The sequence below is a fragment of the Equus caballus genome, chromosome 22, assembly GCF_041296265.1.
Source record: "Equus caballus isolate H_3958 breed thoroughbred chromosome 22, TB-T2T, whole genome shotgun sequence".
Classification (NCBI taxonomy): Eukaryota; Metazoa; Chordata; class Mammalia; order Perissodactyla; family Equidae; genus Equus; species Equus caballus.
Genome location: NC_091705.1, coordinates 17,824,141 through 17,848,484, shown reverse-complemented (window position 1 = coordinate 17,848,484; position 24,344 = coordinate 17,824,141).

The window sequence follows — 24,344 nt, the reverse complement described above, 5'->3', positions numbered from 1 at the left end:
GCTGGAATTCTTGCTAAAACTTAGAAGGTGTGTTAGAATTGCTTTAAAGAGAAGGTTTTAGCAAATTTACTATGTTCTTTTAAATAAAGAGTTTAGTTTGGCTACAGGTTAACTGTTTGACTTTATAGGAGGAGTCTGGATTTGGGTTCATTAAACTCAAATGCTAGTTTGATTTTTTTAAAAATAAAAAGTACCCAAATTAGCTTCTGAATTAAAGTCATTAAACACTAGCATTTTATTAATTTATTTCTGAGTAAAGAGTTCATTTTTCCTTAACTAAAAAGAACGTCATTAATACACAGCAATAAATGTATTGAGGTTATGTAGTAAATTATGGGATTTATGCTCTGCCATAACTTTTGCTGTAGAACTGGAATGTTCCCATGGATCTATTATAGGATGTAGACATATTAATTTATTAATTGATATATCAGTCTCAGAATATTAACAGTCATGAATCATTTTGATTATTTATTATTAAGCATTGAAAACCTAAAACAGTGCATGCAATCCAGATAGATGCACTATTTTCACCTTGATGTTATAAATGTGAGATGAATGTGGACATAATGACAAAATATTGAGTTACCATATGTGTCTTGACAAAGCCAAGAGTGTGGGATTTTCTATTTTTAGCTTCACTTTAAACTATATGTGGTTCATTCATTTTGCAGATTAAGGCAAGTCTTAATCTTATCTGACTTCCTGTTGTGATGTCTCTAGGCTGCTTTCCTTTGCTAGGTGTTGGAGAGTTCCCGTGGGCTCAAACTTTCCTTGGAATTAACTGAAGACCAACATCATTTGGAATTTTCAGTGACAAATCCATGTTCCAAAGTGAGAATGGACTTTTGTTTTGAAGATTCTCTGATGTGTTAATTTACGTGTGCAATTTCTCCCTTTATGGTGAGAGTTGACTACTTTGGGAGAAAATGTTCCAAATATGGTGCTATCAACAATGGTATGTGGGTTTTGGACCAATTGATTGGAGGATTTTGAACACAAATGTTGAGAAATACTTGTAAGCAAACAGACAGGTAAGCCCACACAGAGTTTGTTTGTGTCTGATCCTAAAGCAAAGAATTAGAGATTCAGAAGCTTATATGACCGTCTACCAAACTCATTTCTCTGGTTTGTTTAGAAATTAAAAATATTAGTGGGAAATTACTAGTTTCTGCCTTAATTATTACAACTTTATTCTGTGTGACCCTCAGAAAATCTGTTAACTCCTTGCACTCTACATTTCCTCAGTTAGAGGATGAAAATGCAATAAGATAAAGTCTACGGGATATAGTAGGATTCAATCAACTTCCTCCCTTCCTTCCTTTGTTTCCTTTCTACTTGTGTACTGAGGAAGGGAAAACTAGCCCCTAACAGCCAGGAGCTGGCCTGGGCCTCATAACTCGGCCTTGGTATTCTCCTGTTGAACATAAATAATTTTACGGAGCACAGACATCAGACAAAGCCACTCTGGGGCCCTGATGAAGCAAGCCAAATCAAGACCACTTCATAGCATGCCAGAGCACAGACAAAAACAACATGATTCCAACCACAAGAAAGACAAACATCCCCCTATTCTGGTTGATGCAAGTGACTGCTGCTTCTCTACCAATCACAGATGTAGCTTCACTCCTCTCTCTTCCTAGATAAGATTTGTTTAGTTACTCCACTGACTGACAGCATGCAACCTAGAGCAAAGTCCCACTTCTTTGAATCCTTTCCAAAATCACCTCTCAGGAGCCCAAACCCTGGAAGTTCTTTTGAACACTCTCTTACTGGGACCCTCCATGCTTTGCTGTGATGTGGTTCTTGGTGGTCTTTGGTTACAGGACTTTGATAGTATTTGGGAATCATCATAAGTCTTCATTGAATAGGAAGTAGGTTTTTTCCAGGGTTTTCCCTAATAAGAAAAATATATGGAGATCTAGAAAGTGATTTTAGCTCTAAATTTGATGCTATCGTTTTCTACCTTTGCTTTATTGGTGAAATCACTTACCCATCTTGGTCCTATTTTCCTAAAGATGAGTTGGCTTAGAACAGCTCTGAAATTCTTGCAACTCTAACATTTGAGAGATGATTTTGTAGAAACTGTGAGGAATGTAGAATTGACATTAGCCAAGGTGAAAAATTTTACCGTGTGACTTTGGGTGAGCTCCTTATTGCTTTAGAACTTCCAGCCATGGAAGGTTAGGAGAGTAGGTAATATTGTTCAGATAAGGAATAGGCAGATTGACCCTCAAATGCTTGTAAGTGATACAGATGCCGCAATAGCTGCTCATATGCCTTTATCATTATTGCCTGATGTTATCTGGTGGGGTTGTGCTGTTGTTTTGTTTTTCTTTTTTTTGCATTTTTATGCCTTGTCTTCCCAAGTCAATATCTACTTTCTGGACAACTGGGACAATTACTCAATGTTTAGCACAGTGCCATAAATATAGTTGTCACTAAATAGATATTTGCTGATGGATTATCCTGTTTATCATATGCTCTCTGGATGTTTTCTGCCTGGCATCAGTTAAATACGAAAAACAATGAAATTAGGCACTTAGTGGGATCCCTTTATTACCTACTAAGTGGGCAGTACAATCTCAACTTTCATGCTCACCCATTTTGCTTTCATATTCAGGGCCTTGTCATCATTTTATTAGCAAATAAACAGCAGCAAGTATCAAGTATTGAGAGCTTAGAATGTGCAGGCACCCTACCAAGCTTTACCTTGTGTTAGACTTCATAAAGCTCCTCTGAGGTAGGTACTATCATTCCCATTTTACGGATGAGAAAACAGTTTAGTGAGGTTTATCAATGTGCCTTAAATCATGAAACTAGAGAGTAATGGGTATGTATGTTTAGTCCCTAAACCTTGCCCTATGTAAATGCCACCACTTGTAAGATCTTTATCCGTGTATGATCTTGTGTAATGTTTGTTCATGCCACCACCACGGGAGTGGAAGAAGGGCAAACTGTACCAAATGTGCAATGTGTGAGGTTTGAATATTATTGAAGAGGATCCTGGGGTTCAGAACCACAGGCCCTGGTTTTTAGAAAGGACCCTACCACTTATTACGTGACGTCAAGTCTCTCTGTCTTGGTTTTCTCATTTTCAAAATGAGCCTTCATTATAGCAATATCTGTTATGGTCTGAATGTTTATGTCCCCCCAGATTTGTATGTTGAAACCATAACCCCCAAAGTAACTATATTTGGACATGGGTTCCCTAATGGTGGGACCCTGATCTGAGAGGATTAGTGCCTTTATAAGAAAAGAAACTGGAGAGCTTGCTCTCTCTCTCTCTCCCAGCCATGTGAGGACACAGTGAGAAGGCAGCCAGGAAGAGAGCTCTCACCAGGGTGCTGGCATCCTGGTCTTGTTCTTCTAGCCTCCAGAACTGTGAGAAAATAAATTGCTGTTGTAAACAGCCATGCTGTTTGTGGTATTGTGTTAGGGCAGCCCGAGCTCCCTAATACAATGTCTATTCCTTCTGCATTGTTTGCTGATGTGATGATGTGTGGGATGGCTTTTTATAATTGTTTATCAGTCGCCTTCTGATGACGACATAGAAAGCTGGGTAACAGGTAGTACTCGACGGGCTTCCTCAGGACTGTAATGTCAGGCATGCATCTTGAAGTCCTGGGGATCATAACGGTAGCTAATGTGCTTCATTCTGTTGACACAGCAACATCATCATCTTTTAAACCCTCAGTATCTGATGTAAGGCACACTTAGGTTCTCCCTGCACAAGGCATAGCTGTACCCTCAGTCAAAATCTCCACATTCATCAAAAACTGGGTTAGAGGAGTGATGTCGTTGTCCTTCCTTCTGAATAACCTCATGTGGTGGTCAGTCTCCAAAACGGCTCACAATGATGCTCTCCTCCCGCTATTTATGCCCTTGTGAAGTCTCCTTCTACGGGTGTCAGATCTGCTCCACGTGAGCAGTCGCATATGGCAGAGATGATGGTGTGTGATTTTCATGGTGAAGCCACAAAAAGCATTGAGGTTTCTGTCTTGATCTCTTAGACTGCTTGATGTAGGGGAACCAGTCACCAAGTTGTCAGGAAACTCAAGCAGCCCTGTGGAGAGGCCTGTGTGGGAAAGAACTAAAGCCTTTCATTAATACCAGCACAACTTGCCAGCCATGTGAGTGAGGCAACTTGGAAATAGATCCTGCAAGACAAGGGTCTGGCAAGACTTCAAGACTTCCTTTGACTGCAGCCCTGGAAGACATTTTGAACGTAATCTCATTAGGGACTCCAAGCCACAACTACCCAGCTAAGCACCTCCAAATTCCTGACACGTAGAAACTGTGAGAGACAATAAATGTTTATTGTTTTCAGCCGCTAACTTTGGGGGAAATTTGCTACACAGCAATAGAAGATTAATGCTCTTCGCCAGCAATTTATGCCTTCCTGGAGATGCGGAGCAGTCTGATATGGCTCTTCCTAGTTCAGAGTGTTCTCAACACAAACAGGTAGTGGTGTCCTGGTAGATGTTTAACAATCAGCTCTCCCCAAAACAAACAAAGCCTTGACTTCCAGTATTTGCCAATTTCCACGGTGTAAATATTCCCACCATGGCTGATTTCAAGCTATCAGTGTGACGTCACTAAACATGGAATTGGGAAGAGAAGCAGAGTAGCACACAATTACATAGAATTTCCACCATAGAGATACAATAGTTGTAAACAACCGCAATAACATAGATAATAGGAAAAGGTAGTAAAATAATTGGGGAGTGACAAGGTTTGAATATTTATTACTCTTATTTTTAATACAGTTTATTCAATGGTAAGCTCATATAATTTAACTTTTAATAGGTGGTTATATTTAATAATCAGCTCACAAAAATTCCTGAAAATTTAGCCATTGGCTCTTGTGAGCTAGTATGAACTGGCTTCAGCACACCACTGCCAAAGCGATTTTTTGAGTGACAATATTTATTCAGGTTCCTGTCTAGTTGAATTACTGTTTGGGTAGTGATAAACTTCACATCTATAACAAATTGTGATTGGCACACCTTGATGGAATAATTTTAGGAGTTTATGACACTTGTTTGGTTGAAGTCATCACCTGGAAGGTGCTAGACCAGTTGGCTATTATTTTCCTCTAACTCAAGTTCTAAATATTGAAAGTACCAACAACTGGCCAGCATGACATATGGCTGTATGAAAAGAAAACAACTGACTTTGACATTTCAAAGGCACACAGATCTTTTACTGCATGGGCCAGAAACTTGCTTTTTATTGCCATGTCTTGCTCTGTGGAGTCATTGTTTCTTCCACTTTTCTTGCTTCTGGAAGTTCTCTTAGATTCTAGGAGACCATACACCTACTGATTATGAATATGGGCTTCAGAATTACAATGATTCCTCAAAATAATAGATATGTAACCTTGGGCACGTTGCATATCCTCTCTGATATTCTATTTCTTTATCTATAAATAGGGTTGTTATGGGGACTCAGTGAGATCATGTCTGTAATATGCTTAGCATAGTATCTGATGCACATAATTGTATAATATTATTAGCCGTTATATATTCAGAATCATTGGCCGATTGACTGACACCATCCTGGGTTGACTTGAGCTATCTTGTTCAGAAGTTCCTTTGGCTCTCTTTCCATTATAAGTTGCGTCTTAAAATCCTCATTCTGTTCTAAAAGTATCCTTCCAAAAGGTTCAACCAGAAAGCAGGGGGTGAAAGAAGGAATGGGGAGGCAGATGGTGTTTTTAAACAGAGCAACCCTACCATGGCTCAAGAAACTTCCAATCTCTGATCGGGGAATGCACTGGGAAGGAAAGCTCCTCCCCTTCAGGGACTGGAATTGTCCTCCTAATGGGCAAAGGGGCAGAGTCCTCTCTTCTATGGAGAATGTCTCATCACACTTAGTGTGTGGTGATGACTTTCCCTGTGTCCTCCTCTCTGGGTTTCTCTTAAATGCCATTAAAACCAAGAGCCATCAAGCGAAGGACTGCAGGGGTTTTTTTCTGGCTTTTTTAGAGCTTCCTCTTAACCTGATTGGGCTAAGGGAGGAGACACTATTCTGGACTATGACAGTATCTTTGGTTTAGGTGATATATCCTTCAGCCAAGCCTCCTTGGTCCTCCAGTGCCAGTCACGGAAAGGAGTCACTGTGTGTCACCAGTTATCCTAATTGTCCTCTCATTCACTCCTCTGCATGACTCTGAGTCAGATCAAATACAAGTTTGCATCTCAGCTCTATTCCTTATCTTGGGCAAATCTCTCAGCTTCTCAAAGCTTCTGTTTTTTAATCTGTAGGTAGTGATAGGAATGGTTTTACTTCTCAGTGTTGTCATGAAGATTAAATGACATGTAAAGTTGCTGCACACGAAGTATTTAACAACTTAATAAAACCTGATATATGCACAGATTAATCACACATATGCAGGAAACGCTCATCAGCGTGGATTTTTCTGTTTCAACTATTCTCTATTCATTTCATCAATCCATTCAAGTTTTCACTTTGCTCCTCCTCCAACTCCTTTCTTTCCTCGAAAATATAGGGTCCAAGTAACTTAATAGACTCCACCATTGCCTGGAATAGTCGGCTTAATTCTCCAGAGCCTTCAGCAGTGCCCAAAGCCAGCCAAATGTATTTTTTCAAACACGTGACTCCAGGGGACAACAGTGTTGTACCTTACGTTAAGCCAAGAAAATAAAAAAAAAAAAAGAAAGAAAGAAAGAAAGAAAGAAAAGCACCATTCATGCTCCAGAAGGTGATGAAAGACAGAGGAGCGTGGTGACACAAAGCTGACTGCGGTGGCACACGTCTTCTGAGGATGCCAGAACTGACAAGCCGACTGGACAAGAGAGGCACTCACAGGCGACCCCGTCAGCTGCTTGATGTCTTGTTTCTTATCTGTCTCCTTAAAGGGGAAGCTCAGAGGAAGCCTTTGGCGATGTGATGGCTGAGCTCAAACTAATCTTTGTCATGTTGGTGCCACAGGGCAGCACTGCCCACCCTTGACTCTCCCTCCCTCCACCGACTTCACCCTAAAAATACAATTATTTCCACTGAATTTATTTCCTCCCTTCCCCGACATGCCTTGACGAATCAATCAATTGGTGGCTGGAGATACAAATCAGCCTTGCTAGGTTGTTGGAAAACTTTTAGGGTTGTATCAGCAATGATGACTTAGACAGCAACATGCCATGGAGTATTGTCATAGGATAATGGTTTTGTTGTGTTTTTTTTTTTCTTGGAGTAGCTTGGTTTCTCCTTCCCTAGATCACTTGTTTTTTCATCCAAGATGTCTTGGTAATTATGAAGGATGGGCCTGTTAAACTTTGTTAATTGTTTACCAACTTAACAAGTAATTTTATTGAGCGTCTGTGGAGTTCCAGGCTGGGCCAGAATGAGGGTAAGGATAGAGAAGGTACAATTCCTGTGGCCATGGAGCTCACAGTGGGACAGACTAATGAACAGACTCATCTCATATTGTCTGCTGAGAAGTATAAGTTTGCATAAGGACTATGGGGGTACATGGAGCAGGACAGTGGGCACTGCTTCGGAGAGGGGCTGACTCACGAGCTGGGTTTTGAAGAGTAATGTGTGGTCATCACTCATTCCCCTCTCTACCACTCCTGGAGCCATTCTCTTCCCTTCTTTGCTCAGGAAGCTGATCCCTGCGGTGGGGGATACTGTCATCTGCCACTAGGCCCTCATGTCAGGAATGAAGGACTTGTTCTCTCAGTGGCTGGAAGACAAACCTCAGGCATTAGCCCTCTTTGGGGATTGCATCTCCTGAAGAAAACTGCTTCCCCTAAGGTCATGCCTGTCTTCCAGAGACAGCCCGCGGTTAATGACTGATCATTACCAAGATAGAAAATCCAGACCCCTTGCTCCAAATTGAAAGAAACTTGAAGGCTCATCCCAGCTCCAGAGCTCACAGGGACTCATCTGAAGCCTGTGCTGGGAATGCCTCACAGGCCACCTTGTCCTCTGCCCAATCTCGTTTCCTTCCCTTCCTTTGCACAGATGATTATACTAAGAGCACAGCCTAATAAATGTCGTTCATGGTCACCTCCATCTCTGGTGAACCTAACCCATGATGTCTGTGGACTGCAGTGCCCAAGCTTCTGAGCTGGCTGGATTCTTGATGGATTAAACCAGTAGCATATGATCAGAGGTGGGGAGGAGAGAGAACTGTTTACTCCATGCATCCTCCCAGCTTCCATGCTGTTCTCTGCAGTAGCTGGTCCCCTGGGACTATGGCTCTTCCCTGGTAACAGCTCTCACTATTTCCTCCCTTCCCTCATTCAGGCTAGGAGTGGTGATGTTTCCCTCTGCTGTTAATCTCCAGAGGCTTCAACATCCCTAGCTGGTTTCCTTAATGCTATTTCTTAAACCAAATAGATCCTTTGGTTCATCCTTCAGTTGAAGCAGTGCTATGCTGGTAAATATTTAACAAGTGGGTCCCTGTCAAAAAACAAAAAAGCTCTGACTTGTAGCATTTGACAATTTCTGTGGGGTGAATATGCCCACCATGGCCCAACGTGACGCCATTGAACATAGAATTGAAAAAGATGCTAAATAGCTCCACCCTGCAGATACATTAGATGTAAGTAATGTCAAGATTGTACATAAGAGTAAAATAATGAGGAAGGCATGGGTTTGAATATTGAATACCTTTGTTTTTAATATAATTTAAGTAATTGTAAGTTAATTTAGTTTTTAATAATGACTTTGTTTAGCAACCCACTTGCAAAGTTCCTGAGAATTAACAATCAGCACATGTGGGTCAGTGTAAGTTGGCTCGAGCATACTACTGAGTTGAACTGTCTGAGTAGCATTTCGTTTTATGGTGGGACTCAGCCTGACACAGGTAAGTAGCGGTTAACCAGGCAAGTTATAGATGAGACTGAGAAATGAGTGGTAGGGCGTGGGGCTAGGACTGAAATGTGAATGAGAGAAAGGGCAGTTAGTCAGTACCCTGGACCAGTGTATGTGTATGGATCAAGGCGTGGCCACTCCCCAGATTCTGTTTCCCAAACAGTAGGAACCACAGACGTCATGTGCCTCCTTCCTTTTTTGACAGTTCTGTCCCTTCATGACTTTTGACTACTTAGCAACATTGTGAACATCAGAGAGGAAAGGAAATCTGGAAATAGAATCTCAGAGGGGAGATTTGTTTTAAATTAACTTCGCCAAATTTCCACAAGTACGAGGCCAAGGACTCAAATTTGAGTCCTGTGTCTCAGGAGTGTGGGTTTGGCTGGAGGTGACTGAGTTGGGAAGAAGAAGATGGAATCCTGTTGATTGGAAAAGGTCAAAAGATATTGAGAGAAATTGAGAAGACATTGAGCAGACAGGAGTGAGTTTGCAAATAAGAAAGTTTTCCTTTTTCTTTTAAAGCATGTTCTCTTCTGCATTCTTATTTCTACACTTACTCTGAAAATATAGAAAGAATCATTAGCGTTTTGGCAAATTTATTTCCAACAGGACCAGACTAAAGAATGCGGAGGTAGGGAGATAATTGATTTTGAAAAGCTATTCTTGCCCACATTTTTTGGTAGGGCTAAGACCACATTTTCAACACACTTCTATCCCCACTATGTATTGTCCATTGAGAGATGTATTAACAGAGCATCCATAACTTCATTCTAGATAATGATGAAGTACCTCTTGTGGCTGCAAGTTCCAAGTCTGACGTCAACTGTGCCAAAATTCTGAGAGAAAATGAAACTTCCCCACCCCTCCGGTGCTGGAGAAGTCTCACGGGTGGTTTTCACTCCATAAAATGTGCGCTATAGTGTTGAGAAGGAAATGTGGTTTCTCCTACCTGAGCAGGGAAGCCATTATTTCAGAACTTGTAAGTGGACAGAGCATTGATCTTTGCCCATGGGCTGAATGAATTTTTCAGATAACTCATTCTCAGGAACCAACCAGAAACGTTTCATTAAGTAGTAAGTGATTGTGCCCTAACTAACGATGGGTGTGTGTTAGGATCACATTAAAAACTGTCACATAAAAACAGAAACACTCTTTCTATGATTCCCTCTGAATGAAACCTGGATATTATTTTATTCCCTGGAGTCTACATGGTTTTTAAAAGTTCTACTGTTTGAATCAGTTTAAAAAAAATTCTTTGGAAAGAATTTTGTCATATACATATGGCTGTGGAGTACCTTTGCATTTTGAAGTCATTCTTCCCAACTAGAGAAGGAAAGATGGAGTGACAGTTCATGGAATTTCATTTGCTTTTTCTGATACATTGATTTTATAATCAAGGACATTGGGTTGCGTTTTGTGTCACTGAGAACCACGTAGGATCTTCTTGTACCTTCCCTTCTCACTTTCCAATCCAACCTCTTAAGAATATAAACAGCAGCAACTCCTATTATTTGTTCAGAGTCTTACCATTTGTATAGTCTTATAGTTACATTATTTCGATTAATTCTCACCATGACCCAGCAAAGAGTTTCTGTTAGTCATCATATTTTATCCTGAAGAATGTGTGTTAGAGAGTTTCAGGAACTTGCCTGAGGCTAAACAGCTTGGAAGTGATAGAGGCGAGAGTCAATCCCTGCCTGCCTCCAGATCCCTCCTGTTCCTACATATTTATTCTACCAGACACAGACCTATGGATTTGTCCCCTCCCAATCTTTCAGCAGGATTGGCTGACCACATCTGTGGGTGCTTTTAATGAAGATGAAGCTCTGCTCCTTGTCTCTGCCTTCATTTTCATGGTGAGGACTTCTGTGCTTTGTGACTAATAAAGACATGCTAGATGCTGAGAGGAGAGCAAGACCCCTTGCCCTGGATGGAATGCCGTTTCAGGCCTCTGTCCCTCTGTCCCTTTCTCAACTACAGCAGGGGAAAATGAAGTCCTGTGAAAGTGTGTCCATGAACCATATCTGACAACCCTGTGTTTGTTATTTTCCCCTCAGTCCTTGCAAACGATTTTATAGGTAAGAGCTCATCTCAGGTTTAACAATGTCCCTAGCACGTGTCCCTATGGCTGCTGTGTAGTGCTGAGGGTGAGGAAGTCACTGGGTTCTCCAGAGTGCTGGGAAGAAAAAAGTTGAGCTGATAAATTACCAACTGAGAGGCTAGGAAGCAGGAGGTCATGGAGCAAACAGCAAGTAGGAGGAAGGAGACTTACATTTATTGAACACTGACTGTATACCAGGCATCACACCAAGTGCTTTACTTAATCATTTCATTTAGTACACAAAACTATTTTATGAAAGAATTGCTATCATTATCTTCAATTTGCAGGTGAGAAAACTGAGAATGGAAAGATTAATAAACTTTTCCAAAGACAGATATCACAAACAGCTAGGGAGTGGTGGCGCGAGGATTTAACATAATCTTTTCATAACAACACCACAGTCCTATCCCTTAGTTATAATCCAGTTCGAATAATAACGTAGACAGATACAGTCTGAATCCTTAGCTGGCTCTCCAAGGCCTTCACAATGGATTCATCTCAAACCTGTCCAGCCTTTCCATATTTCCCACTTCCTTCAGTGCTTTGCTCCAGCCGTAGTGAATGCTACATAGTCTACAAAATCTTCCGTGATGTCTCTTCCTCTGAGCCTGGTTCTTGCAAAAGTCTTTACTCCATTCTCTTGGATAATCTTGCTCATCCTCTGTGTCTCAGCTCCATACTGGAAGCCTGCCATGTCCTCCCAAGTCTGGATTAGGAGCTGTGGGCATCCCAGAACATCCATTTGTTCCCCAGTGGAGTATGCACTATAATTCTTCCTTGCCTCTTTCTTCTAGTATAGGATAAGCTCCATTAAAGCAAAGACTATCTGCCTTGTTTGCTGCTGTTCCTACCACATCATGAGTCAAAGCATATTCAATAAAAGCTCGCTACAAAGGGAATGAAGATACCCTTGCCTCCCGGTCTTTGTACTATGCTGTTCTCTCGGTCTCACTTTGTTCTCATTTTCTGGTTAATTCTTACGTGTGCTTTGTGTCTCTGTTAAACGTTCCCATCTTCTGGAGCCCAAGCTGGGTTAGGTGCTCCTCTTAGGAGTTTTATGACACCCAGTTCTTCTCTCAAGCTCATTATTCATCAAGCACTGTCATCACTGCTTCTCACTAACTTGACTTGAACACTCCTTGAGGACAGTTTAAGTCCTAATTATCACAGTGTTCCCATTAAGCAGCATAGTGCCTAGCGCAGTGTAATTACAATGTATAGAATCAATGGATATATTATTTTGGACACAACTAATTAAGGGACTGTGATCCTAACAATACTTATTTATCCAACAGATATTAATTACATGCCAGCTCTGTGCCAGGCATATGCCAGATGATGAAGGTACAATAATGAACAAAACAGACATGTTCCCTGCTCTCGTAGTTCTTAGAGCCCAGTGGTGGGGCAGGGGGGTGGTGGAGGAAGGAGATCCAGTTGAAGTTAACTGTAGATTAACTCCCTAAACAGCAGATAATCCCCCATTACCTAAACTGAAGTGCATCGTGCAGCTCACTATACAGAAGGTTTGTCTCCTGTACTCCTTACTCTCTTTCTCTTTTATTTTTTAATTGAGGTCACATTGGTTTATAACATTATACAAATTTCAGATATACATCATTATATTTCAACTTCTATATAGACTGCATCATGTTCCTTACCAAAAGTCTAGTTGCCATCTGTCACTGTACACATGTGCCCCTTTATCCCTTTCACCCTCACCCGTTCCCTTCCCCTCTGCTAACCACCAATCTGTTCTCTGTATCTATGTTTGTTTGATTGTTTATCTTCCACATACGAATGAAATCATATGGTAATTGTCTTTCTCCATCTGACTTATTTCACTTAGCATAATACCCTCAAGGTCCATCCATGTTGTCGCAAAAGGCAAGATTTCATTTTTTATGGCTGAGTAGTATTCCATTGTGTATATATACCATGTCTTCTTTATCCATTCTGCTACTGGTGGGCCCTTAGGTTGTTTCCAAGTCTTGGCTGTCGTGTATAACATTGCAATGAACATAGAGGTGCATGTATCTTTTTGAATTAGTGTTTTCATGTTCTTTGGATAAAAACCTAGAAGTGGAATAGGTGGATTGTATGGTAGTTCAATTTGCCATTTTTAGAGGAATCTCTATACTGTTTCCTATAGTGGTTGGACCAGTTTACATTCCCACCAGCAGTGTATGAGGGTTCTCCTTTCTCCACATCCTCTCCAACACTCGTTATTTCTTGTCTTTTTGATAATAGCCATTCTGAAGGGCGTGAGGTGATATCTCATTATGGTTTTGATTTGCATTTCCCTAATAATTGGTGATGTTGAACATCTTTTCATGTGCCTGTGGCCATATGTAGATCTTCTTTGGTAAAACGTCTGTTCAGGTCCTCTTCCCATTTTTTAATTGGATTGTTTGTCTTTTTGCTGTTGATTTGTATGAGTTCTTTATATATTCTGGATACTAACCCGTTATCGACTATATGATTTGCAAATATCTTCCCCCAATTGGTAGGTTGTCTTTGGTTTTGTTGATAGTCTTTTGTGCTGTGCAGAAGCTTTTTTAGTTTGATGTAGTCCTGTTTGCTTTTCTTTTGTTTCTTTGCCTGAGGAAACACACCTAAAAACATATTGTTTAGACTGATGTCAAAGAGCATACTGCCTATATTTTCTTCTAGGAGTTTTGTGGTTTCAGGTCTTACATTTAAGCTTAAATCCATTTTGAGTTAGTTTTTGTGTATGGTATAAGATATCATCTACTTTTATTCTTTTGCAAGTGGCTGTCCAGTTTACCCAACACCATTTGTTGAAGAGGCTTTCCTTTCTCCATTGTATGTTCTTAGCACCTTTGTTGAAAATTAGCTGTCCATGGATGTGTGGGTTTATTTCTGGGCTCTCAGTTCTGTTGCATTGATCTGTGTGTGTGTTGTTCTGCCAGTAGCATGCTGTTTTGATTACTATGGCTTTGTAGTATATTTTGAAATCAGGGAGTGTGATATCTCCAGCTTTGTTTTTTTCTCAGGATTCCTTTGGCTATTTGGGGTCTTTTGTGATTCCATATATGTTTTAGGATTCTTTGTTCTATTTCTGTGAAAAATGTTGTTGGGATTCTGATAGGGATTGCATTGAGTCTGTAGATTGCTTTAGGCAACATGGACATTTTAACTATGTTAATTCTTCCAAACCATGATCACAGAATATCTTTCCATTGCTTTGTGCCTTCTTTGATTTCTTTCAGCAATATCTCATAGTTTTCAGTGTACAGGTCTTTCACGTCCTTGGTTAAATTTATTCCTAGATAAATTTTGTTCTTTTTGTTGCAATTTTAAATGTGATTGTGTTCTTCATTTCTCTTTATTCTGGTTCATCATTGGTATGTAGAAATGCAACTGATTTTTGTATGTTGATTTTGCATCCTGCAGCTTTACCATATTTTATTATTTTTAACAGTTTTTTGGTGGATTCTTTAGGTTTCTCTCTATATATAATCATGTCATCTGCAAATAGTGACAGTTTTACTTCTTCCTTTCCAATTTGGATACCTTTTATTTCTTTTCCTTGCCTAATTGTGCACTCTTTACTTTTGAAACAGACTGTTTCTGGCACGGTTTGGGTATCATCCCTCCTGAGACACAGGGATGGACACCATGACCTCTTGAAGTTCCTATATACTCAATGCCTTTCTCTAATTATACCAATTAAGTGTGAACTTTGCCCTGCTTAAAGAACTAAACAGGACATGATGGTGAAAAGCATGAGCAGACCTATTTTGATTGAAGTTCTCACTAGAAAAGATGAGATCAGTGCAGATTTTTATTGTAAGGGAAGGCACCGATATCTGAGGAATCAGGATTGTGCACAGAGCAGAGGGGACCTTATTTTCTAGTTATTTGACAATCTTCATATGCCACCATTTTTACACTTACTTGGTAATCAGATGTGTGAAGTAATGAAGAAGTCTGTTCAGACCATCTTGTCCTTTGAGATTTAAATGAAATTGGCTTGGACCTCAATTCCCAAGAGACATTAGAACTCCACAACCTACTACCACCATGTTTCTCTCACTACTAGTAGCTTTTGCATTCATTTCTTTCTGTACATTTCTGTATGTATTATCCACGCTCCTATCTGAAACCAAACACTTCATTTGAAACACCAAATCCCAGTCCATTGCTCTTAAAAGTTTCCCAACTCTCTCCCGACTCATCAGTTTACTGAATCATTTTCATTAGCATATAATTATCCTACTATTTTTTTCCATCCTAAGAAGAAGCGTTTTTCTTGTTTCCACTTCTCCCATTAAATACTTTTTTTTCTCTTTGCAGAAAAATTCTTTTGAGTTGTCTACATTTGATGTCTCTGATTCATTCTTCCTATTCTTTCTTAAATATACTTCAATCAGGTTATCACCTTCACTATTCCACAAAAACTGCTCTTGTCAAGATCATAAGTGACAAGCAAAGTCACCAATGACAACAATTGCTAAAAAGCCGATGGTCAATTTTCAGTCTTCATCTTACTAGGTCTATCAGCGTCATTCTTCACTCAGTTATCCAGACACTATGCTCTGATCTCCTACTTTGTTTTTCTCCTTCTCAGTCTCCTTTGCTGGTTCTTCCGGGATGGGATTACTGCCCTTCTAAGAAAAGGGAGAGACCAGAGCTCCTTCACTCTCAGCCCTATGAGGACACAGTGAGAAGGTGGCTGTCTGCACGCCAGGAAGCAGACCCGCACCAAGAATCGAATCTGCCGGCACCCTGGTCTTGTACTTCTCAACCTCCAGAACTGTGAGTACCCATTTCTTCACCCCAAGTTCAATACTGTATATAGCCAATCTCTTAATCTTTTTGTTTTTGGTAAGGAGTTTAAAAAGTAATGTCATTTTAATTTGCATTTTCCTATTGCAAGTGAGCATAACATATTTTCCACATCTTTATTGAATGGGGCCATTTCTTCTTTTGTGAATTGCCTGTTCTCAGCCTTTGCTCATTTTTATATTGGCTCATTTTTTGTTTCTAAATTGATGTATAGAAGTTGTTTATATATTCTGGATGTTAAGCATTTATCTGCTATATATGTAGCAATATTTTCCTTGAGGTCACACTACTTTGATAATTTTTTATTTTAGCACCTGGATCGCTGTCTCCCTCTCCATAATTACTCTTGTTATTAATCTTGAAAGCTCCAGTATTGACATAGGTGATCACTCTGACACCCTGCTTCCTCAATTCCTTGATGCCTCCTCATACAATGGTCCTTTCTTTCATCCCGTCTCAGCCACCTCACCATGGTCATTACCTGGACCTTGTCATCAACAGCAACTGCAGCCCTTTGAAATCTCAGTTTCAAATCTTACCTACTCTAAGCATCAGCTTTTAATTTCCGTCTCGTCTTTCCTTAGGGCTTCTTTCCATCTGCCATTTTTTATCCTCTATTACCCCTTTCAGGTTCTTACTTCTCTCTTCATCTGACTTAGATCTCATGGTATAGAATTGCAGTTGTTCTCAGGAAAACAGCCTTGATGTTCTTGTTCTCTCTTCTCCATGATACTCCTCAGCAAAACTTCACCCTAGTTAAGCTCAGTTATCCATTCACTGCCTCCTCACTCTCAAGCAGCTGAACATGGCTAGAGAAAAATCAAGTGGCATTGTCATCTGAACTCCCTTCAACTTATGACCACAAATCTCAAATGGGCACTCAAATTCTTCCAGACAATTCTACCATATATCCCTAGTAAATTTAGTTTCCAATTCTCAGAGATGACTATTCCACACCTTCTTTTCAACCTCCCCATCTCACTGCATCTCAGCTTGGAAAGTTGCCTCATATTTTACAGAAAAAGTGGAGGCAATCTAATGAGGATGACATCTTCTAAATATGAAATTTGCCAATCTTCTTGCTTCCCTACTAATAGACTCTGATGTGTAAGGTATTCCTGCTCTTATCTTAGACCACCCTCTGTTCCATCCTCTTGCCTTATCAAGCAGCTTGCTCCTTAAATTATTCCTACTCTCTCCTTCATTATGAGTTTGTCCCATTCTGTTATTGATAGTCATTTGGATTGTTTCCAGTTTTGTGGGGGTTTTGTCATCAAGAACAAAGATACTATGAACTTCCATTATATATATAATAGTGCACCTATGCAAAAGTTTGTCAGGCAAGGTAAATAGCTGGAAATGGAGCTGCTGGGGGTAGCAGAATTTGCTAGTGCTCCCAAATATTTGTGTTCTTCGGTTCTTCTTGGGAATACAAACTATGTTATTTCAAATTCTCTTGCAGTTAGATAAAGCCTTTGACTGACTTCTGGCTAAAAGAATGTAAACGAGTGATATTTGCTACTTCTGGGCCTGGCCCGTGAAAACCTCCAGGCAGCAATCCTTAAACTCTTCCCCCATATGGCTGTGTGGATTAGTTACCGCCCACCCCCATGCTGTTCACATGACTACGTTGTGAGCAAAAATGAACTTTAATTATATTAAGTTTCTGAAAGTTGGGGTTGATTATTACAAATTTAACTCATCCTGACCAATACACTGGGCTGTAGAGAATAAAATGCCCAATTTTACTAGGTAATGACAAATTGTTTTCAAAGAGATTCTATTCACTTACACTTGGCCAGCAGTTTATGGCATTTTCTTTTGCTCCATATCCTTTCCAGCACTTGGTATTTTCCAAGAGTAAGATTTTGCCAATGTTATAGGTATTAAATGATGTCTTTGTTTGCTTTTAGTGTTTACTTCACTACTTACTAATAAGGTTGATTAACTTTTATGTTTATGGGTCATCGATATTTCCGCTCCTATGAAAGACCTGTTTGAGTCATTTTCTTACGTTTCTATTGTTATCTTTTCTTGCGTTCATTTGTGGAAATTCTTTATGTATCATAAAAATCTGTTCTTTTTCAATTGTACGTGCTGCAAATGTCTTTTCCCAGTTTGTGGCTTATTTTTTCCTCTCTTTACAATATCTTCTGTTGAACAGAAGCTCTTGACGTAAATGTAGCTGAATATTTCAAAATTTTCTCTTATGAGTTGCATATTTTTGCAACTTATTTAAGAAATAATATTCTCTCATGAAATCATAAAGATATTCTCTCATATTCCCTCCTGAATGTCTTTATTATAGACATTTAGGTCTATAATCTATCAGAGATTTATTTTTGTGTACAGAGTGAGGTTGGATGCAATTTTATCTTTTTCTAATGGATAATCAGGTTTTTTCAGCATTAGTATCTTCAGTGAAATTGACTTGTTTCTTGTATTGTTCTTGTCTGGTTTTCTACTTGTTGTCAAGGTTGAGTTAGTCACATAAAATAAGTTAATACTTTCCCCTCCTTTTTTCTTTTTTAGAACAAGATCCATACCACCTCTATTTGTAAATAAAATTTGATCAGAACACAGCCATGTTGACTCCTTTACATATTGTCTATCTCTTCTTTCACTCCAGTGGCAGAGTTGACAGTTGTGATAAAGACTGTATGGTGTGCAAAGGCTAAAATATTTACTATCTGGTTCTTTAAAGAAAGGTCTATCATACGATCAGTTTTCATAAATGTTCCTTGTGTGTTTGGAAAAATGTGTATTCTCTCATTTTTGAAAACAATATTTTCTCTATATCCATTAGATGAAACATTAATTATGCTGTCCAAATGTAGTTTTTTGCTTTTTTTGTAGGTCTATCATTTACTGAGGGAGGTATACTAAAATATTTTGAAATGAGCTGAAATTTTCATTTTCTCCTGGAGGTTCTGTGTGCCTGCTGACCCACACTGCAGATCTTGGGCTCGCCAGCTTCTGTAATCGTATGAGCCAATTCCTTATCTGAGATGCACACACACACACATACACACACATACACACACACACCCTATTGGTTCTGTTTCCTTGGAGAACCCTGATTGATACACTCCTTGATCTTTTTTTTAAACTTCTACTCCTGTTATTAATTTACATTCTTTAAAATCTCTTTCTTGTTAATTTAAGAAGGAAAATAGACATGTATTCTCACTTCCACATGGATCCAGCCCCTCATCTCTCTTTCGTTACTTTTATTAACAATATCAATTAGGTTTTATGTCCATGTCTTGCTCGAGTGTGTAGTAATTTTATTAAGACCTCTTTGTTTCTTATTTTATTAATTTTGCTTCTGATTTTACTGCCATATTCTCAGAGGATGACTCCATATTCTCGTACAGGGACCTTAGGATTGTGCTCACTTGGCTCCAAATTTATGATTATTGGAAAGCAGCTGGGCTTGGAAGAAGGTTCCAGGGTCAACTCTGTAATTTACTTGTTTTAAAACTCAGTCAAGCCATTCAAATTCTCTAAGACATACCTATTTAATAGTTTTAATAATTCAATACCCTGTATTTTCTATGGATAACATGGGTTTGCATTTTAGTCTTGAATGTGCCACTTTGGAGATGTGTGGTCTTGAATACGTTGCTCAGTTGCTTTGAACCTCAATTCTCTCATCTTTAAAATGAGATAAATAATAGTTACAGAGTTGAGAAAATAATCAAATGAAGCAGTTGCTTTAGCACCTAGTAGTGTGCTTAGAACATAATAGAATTTAAATAAATTGTGCCTATTATTGTTATTACTATTACTATTATTATTTTCATTCATTTATTCATTCATTCATTCAATAACTGTCTATTGAAAACTACTATATATTAGGCACTTTCTTAGATACCTAGGAAACATCATGACCCAAATAGATAAGATCTGTGCTCTCATGGAATTTATATTCTAGTAAAATTATTGCTATGGAATGGGATTACATATAATAAGATACTTTGCAAGCTATTGTGTCAGTACCAAACCGTCTAAAACTTGTGGCCCCAAATAAGATGCATTCAGTCTGCATATTGACTGGGTGGTTCTTCTGGTTTGGGCTGGACTTGCCCACATGTTGGAGGATTTGTGGGCTGTGTCTGATCTAGGATGGCCTCAGTAGGCATGACATCTCAGATCCTCTCTCTGTGTCTCACCCTCCAGCTTAGCCCCAGGAATGTTCTAATAGCAGTGATAGAGGAATAAGAGGGAGAGTAGACACACAAGTGCTTTTTTCAAGCCTCTGTAGCATGTCTGCCAACATCCTACTGGCCACATCGAGACACTTGGCCAGGGGCTGGCCCCGGTGCTGAGTGGTTAAGTTCGAGTGCCCCGCTTCAATGGCCCAGGATTTTGCTGGTTTGAGTCCTGGGCGTGGACCTAGCACCGCTCATCAAGCCATGCTGAGATGCGTCCCACATAGCAGAACTAGAGGGACCTACAACTAGAATATACAACTATGTACTGGGGGGCTTTGGGGAGAAGAAGAAGAAGGGAAAAAAAGGAAGATTGGCAATAGATGTTAGCTCAGGGGCCAATCTTTAAAAAAAAAAGACACTTGGCCAGCCCAGAGTCACAGTGGGAGGACACTGCAAGGTTACAAAGGACATGTATACGGGAAAGAGTAAAGAATTGGGACCATTCATGCAACAAAGCTACCCCACCTGTAAAACATAATTTGGTGCACTGACTATTTGCAGGTATGGCTGCAAACATAAGAAGTTACTTCTCAGGACAGTTATGTGAAGTCATAAAGAAGTAGTATGTGACACTTATTTCTACATGCATGTATTTTCTGCCATAACACAAGTTTTGAAAACAAAATTTAAAAGAAATGTCCTAGCCCAATGTTATTCAATCCCAAGCAGCATAGCTAGGATACAGCCATTGGTTGAAAGAAAACTGCTTGATTCAAAGGGCCTAGAAAACTTGACAACAGGTAGAAGTTGTGGGCCACACAAGATATTTGATAGTTGCAAGAACACTGTATGGAAGATCAAAGGGCATAGGTTAGCTCAGGCAACAGTATGTTGGGCAAGCAAGTGGGAGCAAGGTGTGCTCTGTTTCCAGAGAGCAGGGCCAAGTGATGGGTCAGGAAGTTCAAGACAAGAGGGAGAAGTTAATAGGTGACCTGATTGCCAGGAACCCGTGACATCACCTTGATAATGAAGCAAGTCCCTGCCCCAGACAGCAGCGTGGGATGTTCAGAACCTAAACCTGGGGTCAGCAAAGCACTTGGCTGGAGAGAGGGGTATGCGAAGGCTGCTGAGAGTAGACGTAGACAACATTTGGTGCAGGGGTCACTTCGTCTTTTCTCTCATACACGTAACTCTTGCCTTGTTCTTTAATGACTATCACGTGCACACGTTATCTTCAGCCTCCTTGTTTATCCGCTGGTGATCCATGTGAAATTTGCCACCCACATTCCTAAGAGTTTTGTTGATGATGTCGCACCTCCCTAGCATTTCTCTCTAGAATGGAAGTTTTAATGGTGCACCTCTGCACAGGTGTGCCTCCAGTGACTTCATGTGACCTTTTAATTAGTATCCAGGAACAATTATGATTCATGTCTATGGTCCCTTTCTCCTGATATCCAATCTATTGGCACAAGAACCTAACTCCTCTGTGTTGTCTCTAAAAATTCAGAACTTTTCTTAACAACAAACGCATGTACCTCATGGTTAATGTTAGAACAAACATTTTGCCCACAAAGTTTTACATATAGCCCATTGCCTCTGCTCCCCCACCTCCAAGAATGAAATTTTTTTTATCTACGTGGAGATAGTTTCTTTGCTCTGTGGTGTGACTAGACAGTGGCCAGATCAAGATGGAAACTACAAATGAGAGGAATCATTGCATTGTGTCCATGTCAGGGGTAGGTCTGCCATCACACAGGAATTACCATTGGAATTGCCACGGCTAAGTTAATTATAATTAAGGTTAAATATGGGGTTACAATCAAATAATGGGTCACACAAGGCCGAGTTGTCATGACCAGGCTTGAGGCAGAAGTATGGTATAATTGGAGCAGCCTCTGACTGGAAGCTAAAACCTTTAGGTGAAAATGCTAATATGATTGCAAACTTAGCTGTTATGGGTTGAATTGTGTCTCTCCGCCCCTTAAATCCATATACTGAAGTCCTAACCTCCAGTACCTCAGAATGTGACCTTATTTGGAAATAGACTTGTTGAAGATATAATTAGTTATGGTAAGGTCATATTGGAGTAGAGTGGGCCCCTGATCCAATAGGACTGATATCCTTATTAAAAGGGGAAATTGGGAGATAGGCACACATATAAGGAGCATGCCATGAGAAGCATTGAGTTGTGCTGCCATAAGCCAAGGGACATCTGGGGTTACCAGAAGCTGGAAGAGGCAAGGGAGGATCCTGTACAGGTTTCAGAGGGAGCATGGCCCTGCCGACACCTTGAGCTGAGACTTCTAGCCTCCAGAGATGTGAGACAATACATTTTGGTTGGTTAAGCCACTCAGTTTGTGGTACTTTTGTTACAGCAGCTGTAGCAAACTGCTACATCACCCGAAGGCTGCTGACATTTGGGTAATGCATGCTATGGTGTTAACCAAACATGGGAATGTTTGTTTCTTGATGGAGAAAGACTGTGGATGGTGAAACCATGACTTCCCCTGGGAAATTCATTCTAGTCAGAACAGCTGCCCTCTGCTGTGCAGAGGTTCATCAGTCGTGCAAAAGTGGATGCTTTTAGTGCCCTGCCTGAGATTCTTTACCAGGCTGGGGAACTTATTTCCCAGCTGCTGTGTGTGTTGTTGGCTGTTCCGGAGGCTTGCTCCGAGCCATAGAAGCCCCCTGATCAGGCAAGCTATGCCTTTCCCTTCCCCTTCTAGTCTGCAGCCTTAAGGCGGTCTAACTTTGTGATGTCATTTGTGCTTCAGAGCTGTCCATAGGATCACAATGAAATTAGACTCCCTCTGAGCCCACGTCCTTGCTCAGCTCCTCCCCTCACCTGTCCCGCTTCCCTCGCTGCCCTTCTGAGAGCGCACCCTCACTAAGTCCCTGACACAGGCTCTGCTCCTGAGGGAACTCGACCTTAGACCTTAGACCTTACAGGCCTCTTTCCTGGATAAATTGGAAAGAGCAGAGCCATCCCACTTAACACAGGAGACAAAGGGGAAGGAAGACATGGTGCAGGTAGGGCCATGGTTGAGTGAGGCCAAGTGCTAAGGTGTGGCAACCTGAATCTTTGAGGTCACAGAGTTGACCTGTGCACTAACTCTCTTTCATCTGCTGCCCTTATAGTAGTCAGCCAACAAGCGTGTCTGCCTCTGTGGTTACGAGGGGTGTATTGACCTTGTTCCCGTAGACATCTTCTCATTGATTCTATCCAGAACTTTCCAAACTGGGGCCAGGTGTGTGAGAAGACTTGTGAACGCCCTTTCTCAATCAGGTGAGTGATGGAAGCTGGTCTGGCCAGGGTTTGCCCGTCAGAAGTGGCCTCGTCTGCCCTATTCTTTTGGCATTGACACTCACTAGCAAGACCCACTCAATTTGACAAAGGAATCCTTGGTGACCTCCTTACCTTAGGTGAACCCTCAGCAGAGAAAAAGCGGAGGAAGCAGGGCTGGGTGACTCAGACACACTGTGCACATAGGTTAAAGGAGAGATGGAACATTTGAGATTTAACAAAGGTGGTATGAGATCCTTAAGATGGAAGATGAAAGAACAACAAAATCCAAGGAAAAAGTCTGGGCAAGAACAATCTGAAATATAGGTTTCTTGGGTACATTTTCTTGAATCCAGAGATTCCTTTTCACCTCATGTCTTGCTTACCCACTGTTAAATGGGCCTGGGTGAGCTGATGTGCATTTATATTTAACTTTAATGTTTATACAAGTCATATGAGAACATAGCTCAAAATTCTGAGTTCGAAAGTATTCATGCTGTGAAAAGTTAGTCTCATTCTTACTCTGTCCCCAGTCACTCAGTTCATCTTCTTAGAAGGAAGCTTTCCTATAATTTCCTGGGTGTCCTTCCAGAGATAAGATATTTCATGCATTTGTAAATGTGTGTGCGCACGCATGTATATGCGTTCCTACCAAAATGATGGTCTCTTTTATGTCCTGTCCTGCATCTTGCTTTTTTCACTTAACATTGTACCTTGAAGTTCATTCCTATTAGTAAGTGAGGCTTCCCTATTTTTAACAGTTGAATAGTATTCCACAGGATAGATACCTTTAAATTGTTTCTAATTTTTGGCTTCAGTGAAAATCCTTGTTGTTATATTATTTCACATATGTGTGAGCATACCTATGAGCTGCAGGCCTAGAATTAAAATTGCTGGATCAAAAATTATGCACCCAGGGCAGGCCCAGTGGCATAGTGGTTAAGTTTGTGTACTCTGCTTGGCAGCCCAGTGTTCGCAGGTTCAGATCCTGGGCACAGACCTAGCATCGCTTGTCAAGCCATGCTGTGGTGGTGTCCCACATAAAATAGAAGATTGGCACAGATATTAGCTCAGCAACAATCTTCCTCAAACAAAAAGAGGAAGATTTGCAACAAATGTTACCTCGGGGCCAATCTTCCTCACCAAA